General features: G+C 45.3%; 1 pseudogene; it reads left to right on the forward strand.

The window, feature by feature from the left end:
• Nucleotides 1-8,607: 8,607 nt before the first annotated feature.
• Nucleotides 8,608-23,179, forward strand: LOC139278200 (putative nuclease HARBI1; annotated as a pseudogene).
• Nucleotides 23,180-23,565: the final 386 nt, after the last annotated feature.

Below are 23,565 nucleotides of genomic sequence, written 5' to 3' on the forward strand. Positions count from 1 at the left end.
GAACTGACCCCCGTCCGGACGGAATTCCTCATCGGCGCCAAACCCCGGAACCTCCCTCGGGGGCCGGCGCCTCACAACTTGAGCCGCCTCGGGGAAATCCCCTCCGTGCCTTTCAGTTCCGCGCGGAGGGGTTTCCTGTACGGGCTGCTCCTGCACACCCTCAACTTTGCCATCCTCGCCGGCCGTCCGGACACGCCATGGCGCACCATCTTGCCGTCCGGAGGAGGCGGGGGTCCCCGATGGAGGGCACTCTACGCAGGGGTCCTCCCACTATTCATCGGGGACTTGGCCTGGAGGGTGGTGCACGGAGCAGTGCCGTGCAACAAATTTTTAAGCCGGTTCACGGACTCCCAGGCCGCCTGCAATTTCTGCGGTCTGGAGGAGTCCGTGTTCCATGTTTTTATTGAGTGCACAAGGTTGCAGCCCCTGTTCCATTATTTGAAGGGGCTGCTCCTGAAATTCTGGCTGCACTTCAGTCCCACTCTCCTGATCTTTGGGCACCCTGTGCGGAGGGGAGCGGGTAGGTCCGAAGGCCTCCTCGTAGGACTGCTCCTGGGCACGGCCAAGGGTGCCATCAGCCGGTCCAGGCAGCGGGCGGTCGAGGGGGTCGTTCAACCTGACTGCCTGCCTCTCTTCCGCTCTTACATCCGGTCCAGGGTGTCCTTGGAGATGGAGCACGCGGTGTCCACCGGTACGCTCGCGGCCTTCCGCGAGAGGTGGGCACCGGAGGGACTGGAGTGCATCATCACGCCCGGCAACCAAATTTTAATTTGATTTTACGTTTTAAAGTTAATTTGTTTTAATTGCCGGTGCTTTTAGTGTCCCCTTCCCTTTTATAGGGGGCACTGGGGAAAAATTGTGATTTTAGTGCCCAAAAAAAAAACCAAAAAAAGAAAAACACATAAAAAAACAAAAAAAAGGGGGGGAAAAAAAGGGCCTTGTAAATGTCTGGAGTGTCACCCAGGTCGGGTGGCACTCTTTAATGTTTATGTTTTCGCAGGTAAACTCAAAAGAGTTTCATGCACAAGGACTCCCAGGTCCCTCTGCACCTCAGCATGTTGTAATTTCTCCCCATTCAAATAATATTCCCTTTTACTGTGTTTTTTTCCAAGGTGGATGACCTCACATTTTCCGACATTGTATTCCATCTGTCAAACCTTAGCCCATTCGCTTAACCTATCTAAATCTCTTTGCAGCCTCTCTGTGTCCTCTACACAACCCGCTTTCCCACTAATCTTTGTGTCATCTGCAAATTGTGTTACACTACACTCTGTTCCCTCTTCCAGGTCATCTATGTATATTGTAAACAATTGTGGTCCCAGCACCGACCCCTGTGGCACACCACTAACCACCGATTTCCAACCTAAAAAGGACCCATTTATCCCGACTCTCTGCTTTCTGTTAGCCAGCCAATTCTCGATCCATGCTAATACATTTCCTCTGACTCCGCGTACCTTTATCTTCTGCAGTAACCTTTTGTGTGGCACCTTATCTAATGCCTTTTGGAAATCTAAATACACCACATCCATCGGTACACCTCTATCCACCATGCTCGTTATATCCTCAAAGAATTCCAGTAAATTAGTTAAACATGATTTCCCCTTCATGAATCCATGTTGCATCTGCTTGATTGCACTATTCCTATCTAGATGTCCTGCTATTTCTTCCTTAATGATAGTTTCAAGCATTTTCCCCACTACAGATGTTAAACTAACCGGCCTATAGTTACCTGCCTTTTGTCTGCCCCCTTTTTTAAACAGAGGCATTAAATTAGCTGCTTTCCAATCCACTGGTACCTACCCAGAGTCCAGAGAATTTTGGTAGATTATGACGAATGTATCTGCTATAACTTCCGCCATTTCTTTTAATACCCTGGGATGCATTTCATCTGGACCAGGGGACTTTTCTACCTTGAGTCCCATTAGCCTGTCCAGCACTACCCACCTAGTGATATTGATTATCTCAAGGTCCTCCATTCCCACATTCCCGTGACCAGCAATTTTTGGCATGGTTTTTGTGTCTTCCAATGTGAAGACCGAAGCAAAATAATTGTTTACGGTCTCAGCCATTTCCACATTTCCCATTATTAAATCCCCCTTCTCATCTTCTAAGGGACCAACATATACTTTAGTCACTCTTTTCCGTTTTATATATCGGTAAAAGCTTTTACTATCTGTTTTTATGTTTTGCGCAAGTTTACTTTTGTAATCTATCTTTCCTTTCTTTATTGCTTTCTTAGTCATTCTTTGCTGTCGTTTAAAATGTTCCCAATTTTCTAGTTTCCCACTAAACTTGGCCACCTTATACGCATTGGTTTTTAATTTGATACTCTCCTTTATTTCCTTGGTTATCCACGGCTGGTTATCCCTTCTCTTACCACCCTTCTTTTTCACTGGAATATATATTTGTTGAGCACTATGAAAGAACTCCTTAAAAGTCTTCCACTGTTCCTCAATTGTGCCACCGTTTAGTCTGTGTTTCCAGTCTACTTTAGCCAACTCTGCCCTCATCCCACTGTAGTCCCCTTTGTTTAAGCATAGTACGCTCGTTTGAGACACTACTTCCTCACCCTCAATCTGTATTACAAATTCAACCATGTTGTGATCACTCATTCCGAGAGGATCTTTTACTAGGAGATCGTTTATTATTCCTGTCTCATTACACAGGACCAGATCTAAGATAGCTTGCTCCCTTGTAGGTTCTGTTACATACTGTTCTAAGAAACAATCCCGTATGCATTCCATGAATTCCACCTCCAGGCTATCCCGTGCGATTTGATTTGACCAATCGATATGTAGGTTAAAATCCCCCATGATTACTGCCGTTCCATTATTCCCTTGATTATTGTCCGCCCCACCGTGAAGTTATTATTTGGGGGCCTATAAACTAGGTCCACCAGTGACTTTTTCCCCTTACTATCTCTAATCTCCACCCACAATGATTCAACATTTTGTTCATTAGAGCCAATATCGTCTCTCACAACTGCCCTGATATTATCCTTTATTAAGAGAGCTACCCCACCTCCTTTCCCTTCTTGTCTATCGTTCCGAATTGTCAGATACCCCTGTATGTTTAATTCCCAGTCTTGGCCCCCCTGCAACCACGTTTCTGTAATGGCCACCAAATCATACCCATTTGTAATGATTTGTGCCGTCAACTCATTTACTTTATTTCGAATGCTGCGCGCGTTTAGGTAGAGTGTTTTAATAATAGTTTTTAAACCATGATTTTTAGTTTTGACCCCTTCTGCAGCCCCTTTATATTCATACATATTGTCCCTTCCTATCACCTTGTGGTTTACACTTACCCCAGTGCTACTCTGCTCTGTTGCCTCCTGCCTTTTGCATTCTTTCTTGGGGTCCTGTTCATCTGAGCTCTCACCCACTCTAACTAGCTCAGAGCCCTCTCCTGGGTTCCGAATACTCCTTGCATTGAGGCACCGAGCTTTCATGCTTGCCTTTTTATTACACTTTGACCCTTTAGAATTTTTCTGTACAGTGGCCCTTTTTGTTTTTTGCCTTGGGTTTCTCTGCCCTCCACTTTTACTCATCTCCTTTCTGTCTTTTGCTTTTGTCTCCATTTTGTTTCCCTCTGTCTCCCTGCATTGGTTCCCATCCCCCTGCCATATTAGTTTAACTCCTCCCCAACAGCACTAGCAAACACTCCCCCTAGGACATGGGTTCCGGTCCTGCCCAGGTGCAGACCGTCTGGTTTGTACTGGTCCCACCTCCCCCAGAACCGGTTCCAATGCCCCAGGAATTTGAATCCCTCCCTGCTGCACCACTGCTCAAGCTACGTATTCATCTGAGCTATCCTGCGATTCCTACTCTGACTAGCTCTTGGCACTGGTAGCAATTCCGAGATTACTACTTTTGAGGTCCTACGTTTTAATTTAGCTCCTAGCTCCTTAAATTCGTCTCGTAGGACCTCATCCTTTTTTTTTACCTATATCGTTGATACCAATGTGCACCACGACAACTGGCTGTTCACCCTCCCTTTTCAGAATGTCCTGCACCCACTCCGAGACATCCTTGACTCTTGCAACAGGGAGGCAACATAGCATCCTGGAGTCTCGGTTGCGGCCGCAGAAATGCCTATCTATTCCCCTTACCATTGAATCCTCTATCACTATCGCTCTCCTACTCTTTTACCTGCCCTCCTGTGCAGCAGAGCCAGCCACGCTGCCATGAACTTGGCTGCTGCTGCCCTTCCCTGATGAGTCATCCCCCTGAACAGTACTCAAAGCGGTGTATCTGTTTTGCAGGAGGATGACCGCAGGGGACCCCTGCACTACCTTCCTTGCACTGCTCTTCCTGCTGGTCTTCCATTCCAGATCTGGCTGTGGACCCTTCACTGTGGTAAGACCAACTCGCTGCACGTGCTACTCACGTCATTCTCAGCATCGTGGATGCTCCAGAATAAATCCACATTCAGCTCCAATTCCGAAACGCGGACCGTCAGGAACTGGAGGCGGATACACTTCCCGCACATGTAGTCATCAGAGACACCGGAAGTGTCCCTGATTTCCCACATGGTACAGGAGGAGTATATCACGTGACCGAGCTCTCCTGCCATGACTTAACCCTTAGATACACTTAAATTGGCGACAACAATGCTAAAGTTTACTCACTGTTTTGGAAGAGAAAAAAGAAAAACTACTCACCAATCACCAGCCAATCACTTACCCCCTTGGCTGTGACATCACATTTCTGTTTCTTTCTACTTCTTTTTTGCCTTCTCCCTGTAGCTGCACAAGCTCGCCTCAGCGACGCACCTCCGACGCTGCTCCCAACTGCCGCCGCGTTGGGCCTTTTGTAGGCCTCTCGCCAACCCCGGACTCACGCCTCAGCGATGCACCTCCCGACTACCGCCGCGTTGGGCTTTTTATAGGCCTCTCGCCGATCCTGGACTCACGCCTCAGCGACGCACCTCCCGACTGCTGATCTCGCGGCCTTTATAGGCCTCTCACAGACCCCGGACTCACGCCTCTCCACGCACCTCCCGACTGCTGAACTCGCGGCCTTTATAGGCTCTCGCCGATCCTGGACTCACACCTCAGTAATTATCATGGGCGACTTTCATCTACACATTGATTGGGCTAACCAAACTGGTAGCAATGCAGTGGAGGTGGATTTCCTGGAGTGTATTAGGGATGGTTTTCGAGACCAATATGTCGAGGAACCAACTAGAGAGCTGGCCATCCTAGACTGGGTGATCTGTCATGAGAAGGGACTAATTGGCAATCTTGTTGTGCAAGGCCCCTTGGGGAAGAGTGACTATAATATGTCAGAATTCTTTATTAAGATGGAGAGAGTAATTCGGAAACTAGGGTCTTGAACTTAAGGAAAGGTAACTTCGACGGTATGAGGCGTGAATTGGATAGAATACACTGGCATATGATACTTAAAGGGTTGACGGTGGATAGGCAATGGCAAACATTTAAAGATCACATGGATGAACTTCAACAATTGTACATCCCTGTCTGGAGTAAAAGTAAAACGGGAAAGGTGGATCAGCCGTGGTTAACAAGGGAAATTAAGGATAGTGTTAAATCCAAGGAAGAGGCATATAAATTGGCCAGAAAAAGCAGCAAACCTGAGGATTGGGAGAAATTTAGAATTCAGAAGAGGAGGACAAAGGGTTTAATTAGGAGGGGGAAAATAGAGTATGAGAGGAAGCTTGCCGGGAACATAAAAACTGACTGCAAAAGCTTCTATAGATATGTGAAGAGAAAAAGATTAGTGAAGACAAATGTAGGTCCTTGCAGTTGGATTCAAGTGAATTTATAATGGGGAACAAAGAAATGACACACCAATTGAACAAATACTTTGGTTCTATCTTGATGAAGGAAGACACAAATGACCTTCCGGATGTACTAGGGGACCGAGGGTTTAGTGAGAAGGAGGAACTGAAGGATATCCTTATTCGGCGGGAAATTGTGTTAGGGAAATTGATGGGATTAAAGGCCGATAAATCCCCGGGGTCTGATAGTCTACATCCAGAGTACTTAAGGAAGTGACCTAGAAATAGTGGATGCATTGGTGATCATTTTCCAACAGTCTATCGACTCTGGATGAGTTCCCATGGACTGGAAGGTAGCTAATGTAACACCACATTTTAAAAAAGGAGGGAGAGAGAAAATGAGTAATTATAGACCAGTTAGCCTGACATCAGTCGTGGGGAAAATGTTGGAATCAATCATTAAGGATGAAATAGCAGCGCATTTGGAAAGCAGTGACAGGATCGGTCCAAGTCAGCATGGATTTATGAAAGGGAAATCATGCTTGACGAATCTTTTGGAATTTTTTGAGGATGTAACTCGCAGAGTGGACAAGGGAGAACCAGTGGATGTGGTGTATTTGGATTTTCACAAGGTCCCACACAAGAGATTGGTGTGCAAAATCAAAGCACATAGTATTGGGGGTAATGTACTGATGTGGATAGAGAACTGGTTGGCAGACAGGAAGCAGAGAGTCAAGATAAACGGGTCCTTTTCAGAATGGCAGGCAGTGACTAGTGGAGTGCCGCAGAGCTCAGTGCTGGGACCCCAGCTCTTTACAATATACATTAACGATTTGGATGAAGGAATTGAGTGTAATATCTCCAAGTTTGTAAATGAAACTAAACTGGGTGGTGGTGTGAGCCATGAGGAGGACGCTAAGAGGCTGTAGGGTGACTTGGATAGGTTAGGTGAGTGGGCAAATGCATGGCAGATGCAGTATAATGTGGATAAATGTGAGGTTATCCACTTTGGGGGCAAAAACACAAAGGCAGAATATTATTTGAATGGCGGCAGATTAGAAAAAGGGGAGGCGCAACGAGACCTGGGTGTCAAGGTTCATCAGTCATTGAAAGTTGGCATGCAGGTACAGCAGGCGATGAAGAAGGCAAATGGTATGTTGGCCTTCATAGCTAGGGGATTTGAGTATAGGAGCAGTGAGGTCTTACTGCAGTTGTACAGGGCCTTGGTGAGACCTGACCTGGAATATTATGTTCAGTTTTGGTCTCCTAATCTGAGGAAGGACATTCTTGCTATTGAGGGAGTGCAGCGAAGGTTTACCAGACTGATTCCAGGGATGGCTGGACTGACATATGAGGAGAGACTGGAGCAACTGGGCCTTTATACACTGGAGTTTAGAAGGATGAGAGGGGATCTCATAGAAACGTATAAGATTCTGACGGGACTGGACAGGCTAGATGCGGGAAGAATGTTCCCGATGTTGGGAAAGTCCAGAACCAGAGGACACAGTCTTAGGATAAGGGGCAGGCCATTTAGGACTGAGATGAGGAGAAACTTCTTTACTCAGAGAGTTGTTAACCTGTGGAATTCCCTGCCACAGAGAGTTGTTGATGCCAGTTCATTGGATATATTCAAGAGTGAGTTAGCTATTGCCCTTATGGCTAAAGGGATCAAGGGGTATGGAGAGAAAGCAGGAAAGGGGTACTGAGGGAATGATCAGCCATGATCTTATTGAATGGTGGTGCAGGCTCGAAGGGCCGAATGGCCTACTCCTGCACCTATTTTCTATGTTTCTATGATTCTATGTTTCTATGTTTCAATGTTTCTAGTTTGTTTTATAAAGGACATTTCAGGACATTTTAAAAGATGGGGGCCATGCTCGGTCAGGAGCCAGTAATCCTGGCTGCTATTGCCATACGGCTTCAAGCTGGAAGACGGCTTATTGTTGATCATTTGCAACGTAATCAAAGAGCTCACAGACGTTTGGGGAGGAGCTCTTACCCTCCACGAGTTTGCAGGGAACATTTCTCATACCTGCAGCTCTCTGAGGCACAGTGCATTCGAAGTCTGCGCTTCTGAAAAGAGGTGGTCACAGAGATATGCCAGCTCATACAGGCAGACCTACAGCCTACCAGCGACAACAGGACTGCACTGCCCGTTGAGGTGAAGATGACTGTGGCACTTGCCTTCTATGCCTCCGGCTCCTTTCAGGCATCAGCGGGGGGCATATGCTCCATCTCGCAGCACGCTACACATTGCTGCATTTGCCAGGTGACTAATGCACGCAGAATGGACTTCATAAACTTCCCAATGACCAGGGAGACCCAAAATGAGAGGGCTCTAGGTTTTAGATGATTTGCTGCATCTCCAGGGTTCAGGATGTCCTTGACTTTACGCACGTTATCCTGCGAGCACCTTTCCATCATTCAGAGGTTTTCTGAAACCGAAAGGATTCCACTCCATGAACGTACAAATCATCTGCGACCATACTCGGTGCATCGTGGCATTCAACAGCCAATATCCAGGGAGCATCCATGATGCTTTCATCTTGCATGAGAGCACTGTCTCATGCATGTTCCAGCATCAACCACAAGGCCAGAGCTGGATACTCGGGGACAAATGTTATGGCCTCGCCACCTGGCTTATGACCCCCCTCCGTAACCCTCAGACAGAAACCGAGCTACAATAAGAGCCATGCAGCCACACACAACACCGTCGAACAGACAATTGGAGTGCTCACGCAGTGCTTCCGATGCCTGGACTACTCTGGAGGCTGCCTGCAATACTCCCCTCAGCAGGTCTCTGAGTTTATTGTGGTGTGCTGCATGCTACACAACTTAGCCATCATGAGTGAACAGAAATTGCCAATGGGGATTGCAGGTCCACCTCAGGAGAAAGCGGTGGAGAAGGAGGAGGAAGACGAGGAAGAGGAGCCTAGCGAGGAACCTATGCAACCACCACCACCGCCACAACCACAGGGGAGGCATCATGGAGATTTTGCCGCTGCAAAAACCTTACGTCAGCAGCTCATAATTGAACACTTTGCTTGAAGAGTGAACGGCAGGTTTGAGCGTTGCCTGGTCACTCTATCCACCATGTTGATTTACACAGGAATGGTTAAGGTGAACAAAACAATGTATTAAATATTGTAACATTGTAAACTTTGTAACCTTTATTGTGAGACATAAATAAAATGAGCTGCATCCAGCAGTGTGATAATTCAACAATATTATCAACAACATAATTTAGTGTGATACTTTAACATAATCTGTAACATAATAATATTGTAACATAAAACATACGATGCATTCAGCATCAACAACATAATGCAGCAACATCATATCCTGCCTCACTATTTTTTCCCACCATCTTTTTCACTCTTTCCCCTTATCACCCTCCCTTTCCTGCTGCTCCTATTCAAAGTGGCACCAAGATGTCATGCAGCAAGGCTGCCAGAGCGCTGCAGTATTGGGGGGAGAGACAATGGTGATGCCACTTGGGAACGCACTAGAACAGCTCGTGGCGTGGAAGGCCCAGGTTCTGACTGGTTAGCCTCTTCATCGGCTTCGCTAGTCACAGGTGGTATGTGTGTGACAGTGGGGAACACCGAGAGTATGGTGGTAGGCATGGACTGCAACATCTGTCCAAGCTAAAGCAGAGCTTGTGCCTGTGATGTACCATATTCTGCAAGGGTTTCCGCCACACTCTCCGGGAGGCCACCAGCCTCGTGTGGTCATTGCTGGCCTCGCTGGTATCACGGCTCACACTGACATTCTGTGACCCTACCTCCGTAATGGTCGCTTTCAGACTGTCAATGCTTGTGGGAATCCTACCCAAGGCACCAAGAGCTGAACATGCTCTGGATGCTTTCCCTGGACATTCCCACCATGTCCAATTCCAAGTCTGCCTGTCTGTCAGCAGACCAACTTTGCCGACTCACCCTCCGGAGAGATGGCCTGCGGGATTCAACTCCAGTTGCTGCATGCCACTGGTTCCAGGAGCGCCGGATTCGTCGAATCCCGAGAACATCACATCGTCCACAGAGGAGCTGACTGACGGTGGTGGAGCAGTGGTGGAATGATGCTGTGCCGGAGTCGGCTCATCGGTATCCTCCTCTTCCTCCTCCTCCAGACGATGGCCTGATGTGGAGTGGTCCCTTGAGGGATGCTGCACCTGTGACTGATCATCTGGAAGTAGAAAGCAATGGCCGAGTGGTTAGCAGCAGGAGAGGGGGCAGGATGACATGAGGAAGGTCGCATAGCAAAGGCTCATTTGAAGGCCTGACACTACTCCATTACATCTAGTCCCGAGACACTGCAGGATATTGTTCAACCCTCGTTCAGAGGCACTGCAGAACACTGCCCCAACCTATCCCAGGGAGTGTGCAGGACATTGCCCCAACCCAGCCCAGGGAGTGTGCAGGACATTGCCCCAACCCAGCCCAGGGATTGTGCAGGACATTGCCCCAACCCAGTCCAGGGAATGTGCAGGACTTACCCTCAGTATCCAAGCGGGGTTCAGCGTCCACAGTGGCAGCTGCCCAACCAGTGATGCCGATGAGGCCTGCCACTTTATCCTCAATGTCAGTGAGTGGCAGGGTCTGAGGCGGACCGCCACCTGTCCGCACCTGCTGGCAGTGATTATGAGACTTCTTTGCCTGCAAAGATGAAAATGGGAATGGTTACAAAAGCATCCATCTGCTTTTGTGGCGCAGATAGCCACCAAAGCACTAATGCCATACTGTCTGAATTTAATAGAGTCCTCTGTCCTTTGTGGGTGGAGATTAGAGATAGCAAGGGGAAAAAGTCACTGGTCGGCGTAGTTTATAGGCCCCAAAATAATAACTTCATGGTGGGGCGGGCAATAATCAAGGGAATAATGGAGGCATGTGAAAAAGGAACGGCAGTAGTTATGGGGGATTTTAACCCACATATCGATTGGTCAAATCAAATCGCAGGGGGTAGCCTGGAGGAGGAATTCATAGAATGCATACGGGATTGTTTCTTAGAACAGTATGTAACAGAGCCTACAAGGGAGCAAGCCATCTTAGATCTGGTCCTGTGTAACGAGACAGGAAAAATAAACGATCTCCTCGTAAAAGATCCTCTCGGAATGAGTGATCACAATATGGTTGAATTTGTAATACAGATTGAGGATGAGGAAGTTGTGTCAGAAACGAGCGTACTATGCTTAAACAAAGGGGACTACAGTGGGATGAGAGCAGAGTTGGCTAAAGTAGACTGGAAACAAGGACTAAACGGTGGCACAATTGAGGAACAGTGGAGGACTTTTAAGGAGCTCTTTCATAATGCGCAACAAAAATATATTCCAGTGAAAAAGAAGGGCGGCAAGAAAAGAGATAACCAGCCGTGGATAACCAAGGAAATAAAGGAAAGTATCAAATCAAAGACCAATGCGTATAAGGTGGCCAAGGTTAGTGTGAAACTAGAGGATTGGGAAAATTTTAAGCAACAGCAAAGAATGACAAAAAAAGCAATAAAGAAAGGGAAGATAGATTACGAAGGTAAACTTACGCAAAACACAAAAACAGATAGTAAAAGCTTTTACCGATATATAAAACGGAAAAGAGTGACTAAAGTAAATGTTGGTCCCTTAGAAGATGAAAAGGGGGATTTAATAATGGGAAATGTGGAAATGGCTGAGACCTTAAACAATTATTTTGCTTCCGTCTTCACAGTGAAAGACACAAAAACCATGCCAAAAATTGCTGGTCATACGAACGTGGGAAGGGAGAACCTTGAGATGATCACTATCACTAGGGAGGTAGTGCTGAATAGACTAATGGGACTGAAGGTAGACAAGTCCCCTGGTCCTGATGAAATGCATCCCAGGGTATTAAAAGAGATGGCGGAAGTTATAGCAGATGCATTTGTTATAATCTACCAAAATTCTCTGGACTCTGGGGAGGTACCAGCGGATTGGAAAGCAGCTAATGTAACGCCTCTGTTTAAAAAAGGGGGCAGGCAAAAGGCAGGTAACTATAGGCCGGTTAGTTTAACATCTGTAGTGGGGAAAATGCTTGAAACTATCATTAAGGAAGAAATAGCGGGACATCTAGATAGGAATAGTGCAATCAAGCAGACGCAGCTTGGATTCATGAAAGGGAAATCATGTTTAACTAACTTACTGGAATTCTTTGAGGATATAACAAGCATGGTGGATAGAGGTGTACCGATGGATGTGGTGTATTTAGATTTCCAAAAGGCATTAGATAAGGTGCCACACAAAAGATTACTGCAGAAGATAAAGGTACGCGGAGTCAGAGGAAATGTATTAGCATGGATAGAGAATTGGCTGGCGAACAGAAAGCAGAGAGTCGGGATAAATGGGTCCTTTTCCGGTTGGAAATCAGTGGTTAGTGGTGTGCCACAGGGATCGGTACTGGGACCACAACTGTTTACAATATACATAGATGACCTGGAAGAGGGGACAGAGTGTAGTGCAACAAAATTTGCAGATGACACTAAGATTAGTGGGAAAGCGGGTTGTGTAGAGGACTCAGAGAGGCTGCAAGGAGATTTGGATAGGTTAAGCGAATGGGCTAAGGTTTGGCAGATGGAATACAATGTCGGAAAGTGTGAGGTCATCCACCTTTGGAAAAAAAACTGTAAAAGGGAATATTATTTGAATGGGGAGAAATTACAACATGCTGTGGTGCAGAGGGACCTGGGGGTCCTTGTGCATAAATCCCAAAAGATTAGTTTGCATGTGCAGCAGGTAATCAGGAAGGCAAATGGAATGTTGGCCTTCATTGCGAAAGGGATGGAGTACAAAAGCAGGGAGGTGTTGCTGCAACTGTATAAGGTATTGGTAAGGCCGCACCTGGAGTACTGCGTGCAGTTTTGGTCACCTTACTTAAGGAAGGATATACTAGCTTTGGAAGGGGTACAGAGACGATTCACTAGGCTGATTCGAGAAATGAGGGGGTTACCTTATGATGATAGATTGAGTAGACTGGGTCTTTACTCCTTGGAGTTCAGAAGGATGAGGGGTGATCTTATAGAAACATTTAAAATCATGAAAGGGATAGACAAGATAGAGGCAGAGAGGTTGTTTCCTATGGTGGGGGAGACTAGAACTAGGGGGCACAGCCTCAAAATACGGAGGAGCCAATTTAAAACCGAGTTGAGAAAGAATTTCTTCTCCCAGAGGGTTGTGAATCTGTGGAATACTCTGCCCAAGGAAGCAGTTGAGGTTGGTTCATTGAATGTTTTCAAGTCAAAGATAGATAGATTTTTAAGCAATAAGGGAATTAAGGGTTACGGGGAGAGGGCGGGTAAGTGGAGCTGAGTCCACGACCAGATCACCCATGATCTTATTGAATGGCGGAGCAGGCTCGAGGGGCTAGATGACCTACTCCTGTTCCTAATTCTTATGTTCTTATGTTCTTATGTTTAATGGCCTTGGAAGTTGCACATGGGTCATCAGGAAGATATTGAAGTGGGGAGCCATCTTATGAGTTCACAAAAAGCAATCTTAATAATGTGTAATGATCATTCATGGCAAATAGGGTGCTGAACTATATACATAAGAATTAGGAACAGGAGTAGGGCATCTAGCCACTCGAACCTGCTCCGCCATTCAACAAGATCATTCCTATGTGTCATTCATTTTAGGAGGCAACCCACAGAGTGCTGAGAAGCACCAACAGCTTGAGAACAAATAGTGTGTCAGATTTATCCTTAAAGTAATGAAGGAGTGCATGAATGAAAATTGAACTCACTCTGATGGCCCTTGTCAGATCATTAAACATTTTTCGGCACTGTGTGTCAGTCCTGATCACAGTGTCTGAGGCAAAGACCTCCACAGAAATTTAACTCCCAATCCTTTTAAATATGGATGGCAGTGGTCTAGATCCACCCCGAAGATGCAACTCCTGCCTTCTTCTTTCCACAGCCCCCACTAGAGCTTCATTAGCTTCGTGGCTGAATCGCCTGGCATGTTGGCTGGAATCGTCGTCCTCCATGATCAAAATACAAATGTAAAATGGCTGATTCAGCCCCGGTTGTACTGCGCATGCGCACGGCCGTACTCTGCATTAGCATTTGTGACTGGAGACCAGACCAGAAGTGCGGGAAGAAAAAAAAAAGAATTTGCACATACACAGAATGGCCGATTTTTTTCAGTGTCGCTACTTTCGGCTCTGGCGCACAAATTGTATGGTGCTACGTCAGAGTTAACGCTAACACTCCTCGTGAACTTTCATTTGGCGAAAGTTACGAGCTCTGGCACTAACATTAACCCAACATTAATTGCGCCTGGAAACGGGCGAAAAGCGAAATTCCAAAAATCCAGCCCTTTACAGAGGACAAAAGCAAAAAAGTTATGCTAAACATTTATAAAATACTGCTTACACACCAGTGGAAGTGTTGTGTCCAATTCAGGGCACCACACTTTAGGAAGGGTGTCATGGCCTTATCAGGATTTACTAGAATGGTATCAGGGATGAAAGACTTCAGTTACGTGGAGAGACTAGAGAAACTGAAGTTGTTCTCCTTAGAGTAGAGAAGGTTAAAGGGAGATTTGATAGAGGAAATCAAAATCATGAAGTGGTTTGATAGAGAAAATAAGGAAAAACATATTCCAGTGGCAGAAGGGTCGGTAACCAGAGGACACAGATTTAAGGTAATTGGCAAAAGAACCAGAGGCGGCATGAGGAAATTAATTTTTCCGCAGCATGTTGTTATGATCTGGAATGCACCGCCTGAAAGGGTGATAGAAGCAGATTCAATAATATCTTTCAAAAGAGAATTGGATAAATATTTAAGTGGAAAATTTAGCAAAACCATTGGGAGAGAGCGGGGAGTGGTACTAACTGCATAGAAACATAGAAACATAGAAAATAGGAGCAGTAGAAGGCCATTCAGCCCTTCGAGTTGCACTGCCATTCAATATGATTATGGCTGATTCTCTATCTCAACACCATATTCCTGCTTTTTCCCCATACCTCTTGATGCCTTTTGTTTCTAGAAATCTATCTATCTCCCTCTTAAATATATTCAGTGACTTGGCCTCCACAGCCTTCTGTGGTAGAGAATTCCACAGGTTCACCACCCTCTGAGTGAAAAAATGTCTCCTCATCTCGGTCCTAAATTTCCTACCCCGTATCCTGAGACTGTGACCCCTCGTTCTAGACTTCCCAACCAGGGGAAACATCCTCCTTGCATCCAGTCTCTCCAACCCTGTCAGAATTTTATACATTTCAATGAGATCCCCTCTCGTTCTTCTAAACTCTAGTGAATACAGGCCGAGTCTACTCAATCTCTCCTCATATGACGATCCTGCCATTCCAGGAATCAGTCTGGTGAACCTTCACTGCACTCCCTCTATGGCAAGTATATCCTTTCTTCGGTAAGGAGACCAAAACTGCACACAGTACTTCAGATGCGGTCTCACCAAGTCCCTGTATAACTGTGGTAAGACATCCTTGCTCCTGTACTCAAATCCTCTTGCAATGAAGGCTAACATACCATTTGCCTTCCGAACTGCTTGCTGCACCTGCATGCTTGCTTTAAATGACTGGTGTACAAGGACACCCAGGTCCCTCTGTGCATCAACACTTCCCAAGCCATCACCATTTAAATAATACTTTGTCCATATGTTTTACCTACTAAAGTGGATAACTTCATATTTATCCACGTTATACTGCATCTGCCATGTGTTTCCCCACTCAATCAACCTATCTAAATCGCCTTGCAGCATCTTTGCATCCTCCTCACAACTCACAATCCCCCCTAGTTTTGTTTCGTCAGCAAACTTGGAAATATTTGGCCCAGAAATTCCCGCGGGCAATTGCCTCCTCGTTGGATATGTTTTACGAATTTACCTGGTGGTCAAGGAGGCATCCTGATTTCCGATGGGGAGACCTTCTCCTCCCGCGCTGCGAAGCACGCTCCTGTGGAGAGGGTCCCAACGCAGAAGATGCAGTCATGTGTGACTGCTCAGCCAATCAGGTAAGTATTTCACAGGTTCGCATTAATAGCACTGACACTCGCGTATCTATGAGTTCTAAGTGCTATTAATGGGAACAAAAGCAATCACACAAAATAATAAAAAATAAAAAACAGACCACACATATTTAAAATTAATTGAAATCAAAGTTATTATGTCTTATAAAAATAAAATATTTTCCCAATTTTTAAAAAAGTTTATTTAATTATGGTTAAAAATAAACTTACCATAGTGGGGAGGGTTTTTAAGAATAAAATGTGTTTTTATAACTTTATTTTAAAATGTTTTTGTCCAATTTTAAACACATGCGCCCATAAAAGTAGGCTATACGCCTGTTTTTTCAGGCGCAAGATTTTTTAGGCCATTTGTTGGGCAAGATATCCGTAAATATCACAAATCTTGTCCTGAAAATGTCCTCGCTCCCGATCTGTGGATGATCTGTCAAGCCAGAGCTTGACAGATCCGCCCCATTCTCTAGCACACTTCCGTAACTTAGAGATCTTCTGCCCAGGATTAGGGTATGAAAGTTCTGTGACAGATAAAGCAGGCGTACAGCCTGCATTCTGTGCACAGAGCTGCTGGAGGAACCAGGTAATCAAGGTACATTACGGGAAGTTTACTTTTTAAAGCCTGACATCAGCACTGTAGTTGTTAAAATTTATTAGAAGGATGGTTTACGATTGTCCTTTATAGCTGCTTTGAAGGCTGTGTGTTGAATGGAAACATTTCAATAGTAAAACAGCTGGTGCTTTCGGTAATGGTTTGTAGTATACTTAACATAGACCAGGTATAATTCTCTGATCTTCCTAGTTTGCGTGGTGGTGGTGGTGGTTCAGCATCTACCAACTTAGCCATCAGGGGAAGCTCCTTATTTCTATTTTTAACCCATGAAAACATTCTGACCTTGTTTCACTTACAAACATGTTTGCAAGTTGTCCCCATTTACTGGTGCCCCTCCCCTATCCCCCCATTTACTGGTGCCTCTCCCCAAAATTAAAGCAATGGTCAGTTTAGACAATAAACCTAATTAAAAGACACTCCTGTGCTTTAATTCATTGATAATCATTCATTGTGGTAACCAAAGCATGAGTGGCTGGAGCTGGAGCCGGGGGGCCCAGGGTACAGGGTCAGTATATGGACAAATACGCAAGCTGAAAAACAGGGAGAAAGGACCTGAGGGAGGGAGGGAGGGTGTTAGTAGGAATATGTGTGTGTTAGGCCCTACCGACTTTAAAAATGAGTTCTACAAGTATTTCCTTCTTTCCTCCTACGTGTACAGCATCTATCTGCGTATGATATTCTTACCATGCAGATGTGTGACATTCTGGAGCAGAGAAACATACATCACAGGGAACAACTAAGAAGATTTGTGAACCATCACGCCTCCTCATCAGAAGGAATAACTACCCACCACAGAGAGTGTACAAGGAGAGGCTATCTTTTGAAATGATGTCAGAAGAGTTATGTGTGAGGAGGCTGCACTTCAGCAAAGAGGCAAGCGGACGACTATGTGACATGTTGAGGGACGACCTTCAAACAGGCTCCACAACCCGCACTGCTTTGTCTGTGTCCATGAATGTAACCACCGCATTGAACTTCTTTGCATCAGGGTCATTTCAAACAGGCACGGGTGACATTTCAAACATCAGCCAGTGTGCTGCGAGGTTCTGCTTGCATCAGGTAATGGATGCTATATTACGTAGGGGCGATGAGTTCATATGTTTTGACATGTCTGCTCCGCAGCAAAGGGAGCGTGCCCTTGCGTTTTATAGAATTTCTGGCTTCCCAAAAGTGATTGCAGCCATTGATGGAACCCATGTTGTATTGAAGGCACCGAGTAGTAATGCTGTGAGATTCATCAACAGGAAGGGGTATCATTTATTAAATGTAATGATCGCCTGTGATGCGAAACTCAGGATCCGAAGCGTGAATGCAGGTCACTGTGGAAGTAGTCATGACTCTTTTGTTCTCCAGAACTCCAACTTATATGACTGTCTCAAACAATTGCCTCTAGGATCCGCGTGGATATTGGGTGACAAGGGCTACCTGCTAAAAACGTGGTTGATGACACCATAGCGCACGACCAATAATGAGGCACAGGAGAGATACAACTAATCACATGTGGGGACACGTCAAGTTGTCGAGAGGATAATCGGGGTTTTAAAATCACGCTTCCAGTGCCTGGACAGATCGGGGGGACATTGCGGCACAGTCCTGCAAAAGTGTCAAGGTTTGTGGTGGATTGTTGAGCTTTGCACAACTTTGCCCTGAAAGAAGGACTAACTCTTAACCCTTTAGATGAACTCCCTGATGAAATGGAAGACCTTGAAAATGTTCCTGTGGGGAGGCGTGAAGGGGAGAAGCGAGCTGCTGCCGAAAGCAGAGCTGTCAGGGAGCAGCTAGTTGCCAACACGTTTACGAGGTGATGATACTGTCACCTCCTCCCTTCACCCCCTTCCCCCCACCACCCCCCCCCCCCCACCGCCCCAGCCCAGCAAGATACAGAAAAGATAAAACAGAATTTAAAGTGAAAAAGTAACATTTTATTGCATCAAAGTTTTTCGTCTTTGTTAGATAATTGCTACTTTACAAACATTTTCAAAAGTCTTTGATTAAAACATGTAAACAGTTTAAAGTGATTTCTTTGTTTTTTTTACTGTAATAAAGACTCACCAATAAGATGTAAACTTATTTGCTACTTTTCAAACAGTTGTAACGTTTTGTTGGTTGTTAATAAAGAAGTTGAATCAAAATTTCAAGTGACTCCAGGCCATAAATATTAAATAAGATAGTGAAATACAAAATAGTGAAATACAAACAACAACATTGTAAAATGGTGAAATACAAACACCAACAAAATAGTGAAACACTACAACCCTTTCCTCCAGGTCTGATAACTGTCTTAGTTATCGGACCATGCCTGTCATTGCACGCTCCCTCGCATTATGGACCAGTTTACTCTAACTTGAAAAAAGAAAGGAAATTTAAAATGAGGTTTTCAGCACAGGCAAGCACCTATCTCTCTTAGAGACACACAATTGTTGACTTTTTACAACTTAGAAGCAGTTCAAAGATAAATGTAAACAAGTCCTTTCATTGAACCACAGCCATAAAACTTCACAATGAGCTCAGCTTACCAGATGATTAAGTCAGTTAACAAAGCACTTTTAAATAGGTTAAAAACATTTGAAATTTCTTATAACTATAGAAACTTTAGCAGATCTCATCAAATCAGTTAATTTCTTGCGGCATTGTTCCGCTGTCCGTGGAACGGTGGAGTTGGCGCTAACAAACATCGCAACTTCATTCCATGCTGCTATTTGTTCTTTCTGCGGTGGTTTCGACTTTGAGTTCCCAATGAGCCTGCGGCGTTTTGCCTCAATCTCATTGACGAGTGTTGTCAGATCACCATCAGAAAAATTCTGAGCCCTTTTCATGACAACACCGTTAGATATATCCATTTTACTCATCTGTTTAATGATAATTATTACAAATTATTTAAAAGGTTTTTAAGTCTTTACATTGCTTTAATTATCTTTTAAAGTGTTTAAAACTATTAAAATGTTTAAAATAAATTAGACAATCTTTAAATTATTCCAAAAGATTAAAACATCATTGAAAAATCTTTACTTTCAAAGCCTTGTAGTGATCTCTACAGCTGCTGCAGCACTGAAGTAAAAAAATCGGGGCGTGGCCTATGCAAATGAGGTCCTTTTGACAGCTCCTGTGGGCGGGGGCAGTCTCCGAAGGAAGCCACAGGCTTCCCGCGTGTTGCATTCCAGGGCGGCGTGACATCATACGCTGCCCGAGAATTATCTTCACAGAATCGGAAGCTCCGGAGAGCGCAGGAGAGAAGTGTAGGTGCGCATTTCTTTTCTATTTTTTACCCGATTGCCCGCGGGAAGACCCTCAGAGGAATTTCTGGGCCCATATATATTGTGAATAGCTGGGGCCCAAGCACTGATCCTTGTGGTACCCCACTAGTCACTGCCCACCACCCCGAAAAAGACCCATTTATTTCTACTCTCTCTTTCCTGTCAGTTAACCAATTTTCAATCCATGCCAATACATTACCCCCAATCCTACATGCTTTAATTTTGCACACTAACCGCTTATAGTTCATTCAAAGAGCCAGCATAGGCATGATGGGCCAAATGGCCCCCTTTTATTCTGTATCAGTCTATGATTCTATGAAATAATATTACTAATCTGTCAATGCAAGCAGTGTAGAACACTGACCTACTGAATGATTTTGAAATGCAAGAACTTCACGATAAAATTGGCCTGGATTTTGCGGTCAGTGGTGAAAGCCACTCGCCCTTCAGTAAGCTCACAGCTGCCCACAGACTTTTTGTGGGCTTTTGCTCAGGAACTTATGCTAATTAGAGAGGCATTTTGGCATGGCTCCCTCTACAGGGGATCTAGGACCTGTGTAAACAGGAAAAGCAACAGTGTGCCTCTTCAACCAATCAGATTGAAAAATACTTACTGAGATCCAGGAGGGCTAAATTGCATAGCCCCAGAAAGTGGACACAGGAATCCCGATGTGCGATTACCCAACACCCATTCAATGTTCGTGCTGCCTGCGCATTAACATGATTTTTAAATGCAGCCAGTGATGATCGCACTGTTGATTGGCTGCATTCATCAACAGTGGGCCCAAAATCAACTCCCATTTCCTTGGATTTGGATTCAACATTTGCTTGATGAGGGCACGTTTTACTCTGCACTCTGCTGCACCATTTGAAGCAGGTGGTTGGTGGTATGTTTGACATAGTTTCTGCTTATGAACTGTGCAAATTCTTCTGAACAAAATTGCATCCCATTATCAGACACAATTTCTTTTGGGAGGCCATATGAAGGAAACAATCTTCTCAAATTGTCTAGTGTTTTATATGTTACTTTCCACATTGGAAACACCTCTACCCACTTCGAATGACTATCTATCACTATGAACAATTGGTGTCCTTCTAGCTCTAGGTTTCTTGCTCACTGATTGACACGTTATACATTGACTGACGATGTACTCTGAGGGATAGACTTTCCACTATGATCGCTATCACCCAAAAATAGGCGATATTTCCAGCCTTAGTATTTTTTTATTTTTCAGGATCGTTGGACTATCGCCCATTTTAAAGACCGCTAGTTTTAGCTTTTTATTTTGGGCGATAGCCTTAGCGATGTGAAATGGGCCTTAGCGATGTATTTAGTTGTGCAATGCTGGCGTACATAGCCACAAACGTTCTGCGCATGCGTGTTTTTTTTAGCAAAGACGTTTTCCCGCGCATGCTGAGAAGAGTCAAATGGAGGGAGAGAGAAAAGGAGAGAGAAACAAGAGCCGTCATCGGAGTTGATAGTTGGAATTTGAGTATTGTCTGCTTATTCTTAAATCTTGGAGCTGTTTATATAAAAATATGTCCAGCGATACAAGTGTCCATGAGGAGGAGCTGTCAGGGGGAAGGAGGGCAAAAGTCTTTTTGGACGAAGCGATTGAGGCCCTCATAAATGAGGTTGAAAGTCGGTGGGGAAACTTAACCTGGGGTGGGCGTGGGAAACCTCCCCCCCATACCATTACACTCCTGTCATTGCCGAGCTCACCAGCGGTACTGATTGCTCCCCCCTGGGGGGCCTCCATCGATTCAAATAAACCGCATACCTCCCCTCAGGTGCCAAATGGCACGGCCCGTAGATGGGGCCTTTCCTGGAGCTTGTACGTGAGATGTTTGGTGTGAAGCATTAGTTCCTAAACACGATCTTATAAAATATTTTCTCTGAACGTAGATATTATAACCATGCATCCATTGTGGATACAAACTGTATTAGCATATAACGTTAAAGTTATGGATGAATGGAATAGGCGGTGACTAATTGTGGATTACAATATCTGTTGTGTTTCCGTAATAGTGCCTAGTCAATTAGCTTATGCCATGCTCTTGTCACGCTTGCAGAGGGAGATATCTAAGAATCAGGCGTAGCAGAGGCGTACTGAAAGAGGCCCTGCTGAGCTGCACCCGCTCACCAATTTGGAGGAACTAGTGGGCACCCACAACCGTTCTGCCACCCGAGGTGGTGCAGATCCCATTGTTGCGCCATGTGAGTAATGTGTAAAGCAGTGGTAATTTAAAGTAATTTAATGGCATTTCATTATAATATATGAATGATGTAATGTTATGCATGCAGCTTCTGTACTCTCAGGTTAATCATATGGAATGCCTCGCGTTCACATTTATTGCAATAGTGTTGCTCCTCGTACATAGGCCAGTGCTGCGCAAGCATTCTCATGTCTATCTTTCTCTTCGAATAACCTCAATTATGTTTTGCAGCTACCCAGACTCCTGAGGCGTAAAGGGAGACCCCTGCAACAACCCCTTTGCCGCTGCAGGTGGTCATCATCACGGGTGTGGAAGAAGAAACTGAGGAGGAGGAAGATGACCAGCTTTCATCTGTGATACCTGCGGCCACGTCTTCATCTACAGATGAAGTAGTGGGGCCAAGCGGCTTGCAGCAGGTCACTCCAAGGTCTGACCCCATGGAGGCTGAGTCGGTGAGGTAGGCACGTGCTGCAATGGGCAGATCCAAATCAGGACATGGTCTCACTGTCAAGGGTGAGTGTTGACATAGGTTGAGATCTCCTCCAGGCGCTTGGTGGGTTGACCGGCAACATAGCCACACTGTCCGCGCGAATAACGGAGGACATGGAGCGGATAGTTGTGGTAATGGGGCAAATGACCGACTCTGTTGATGCCTTGCGGCATGCGATAGTTTTGGGAGACGGCACTGCACCCCAAGGTGCTGTCCCACTAAGCACCACGACAAATGCGAGACAGAAGGAAGAACTTCCTTCTGACTTGGAAGACGTTTCTTCGGAAACGTTTTCTCCTTCAGCCACCGAGATGATTATGTTGATGTCACCCCACCCCCCTCCCCCACCACCACAGCAGCAGGCCTTAAGGTGCCCTGATGTAAGACATCTTGGTCCCATTACTCGAGGAGTTATTCGAAACGGGGGCTTAATACAAGGGGGGGATCAAGGTGCAGGAGGGAAGCATGGCTGTAGGTAGGGAGGGGGGTGCTGTATATTGTTATTGTTGTTAAAAATACATTTTTGTTGAATGTTCAACATTTGGGATATTGGGACAGTGTTGTATATTGTTGTGTTACAAATACTATTGACTGTTAGGGGGTGGAGGGGGAGGTGTTATATATGTTTGTTCAAAAAGTTTTCACAATCGTCTTCAATTATTAAAAGCTTTTATTTAACTTTACAATTGTTGTTAAGTGTCTTCTAATAATGTAAGGTAAAACATCAATTCAATAGTTGGAAACAATGGCCATGGCCAGGCAAGGATGAAACATAACGCAACTGTAACTGTCACCAACGTAAGTTCATGCAAAGCGTTCATTTATGAGCTGCTGATGCAAATGTTTTGCAGCTGCGTAACTACCACAGGGTTTTACCAGCTTTGAGGGGGGGACATGGGGGTATGGGTTCATCGCCAGACTGTTTGTCCTCCCCGAGGTCCTCGTCCTCCTCGTCCTCCTCTTATGCCTCCCCTCTCTCCTGAGGTGGTCCTGCGGTCCCATCTGGCAATTGTTGTCCTCCCCTCATAGCTAGCTTATGCAACATGCAGCACACCACAATGAACTCAGCAACCTGCTCAGGGTGGTATTATAGGTTGCCTCCTGAGTGGTCTTAGCATTTGAAACGCTGCTTAAGCATTCCAATTGACTATATTGCATTTAGCAATATGGCTTTCGTTGTAGTGCTTCTCGGGCTTACGCAGGGGGGTCATGAGCCAGCTGGCAAGGCATATCCTTTATCCCCAGCATCCAACCATGACCTTGTGGTTGAC

Source organism: Pristiophorus japonicus, chromosome 13 (assembly GCF_044704955.1).
Source record: "Pristiophorus japonicus isolate sPriJap1 chromosome 13, sPriJap1.hap1, whole genome shotgun sequence".
Taxonomy (NCBI): Eukaryota; Metazoa; Chordata; class Chondrichthyes; family Pristiophoridae; genus Pristiophorus; species Pristiophorus japonicus.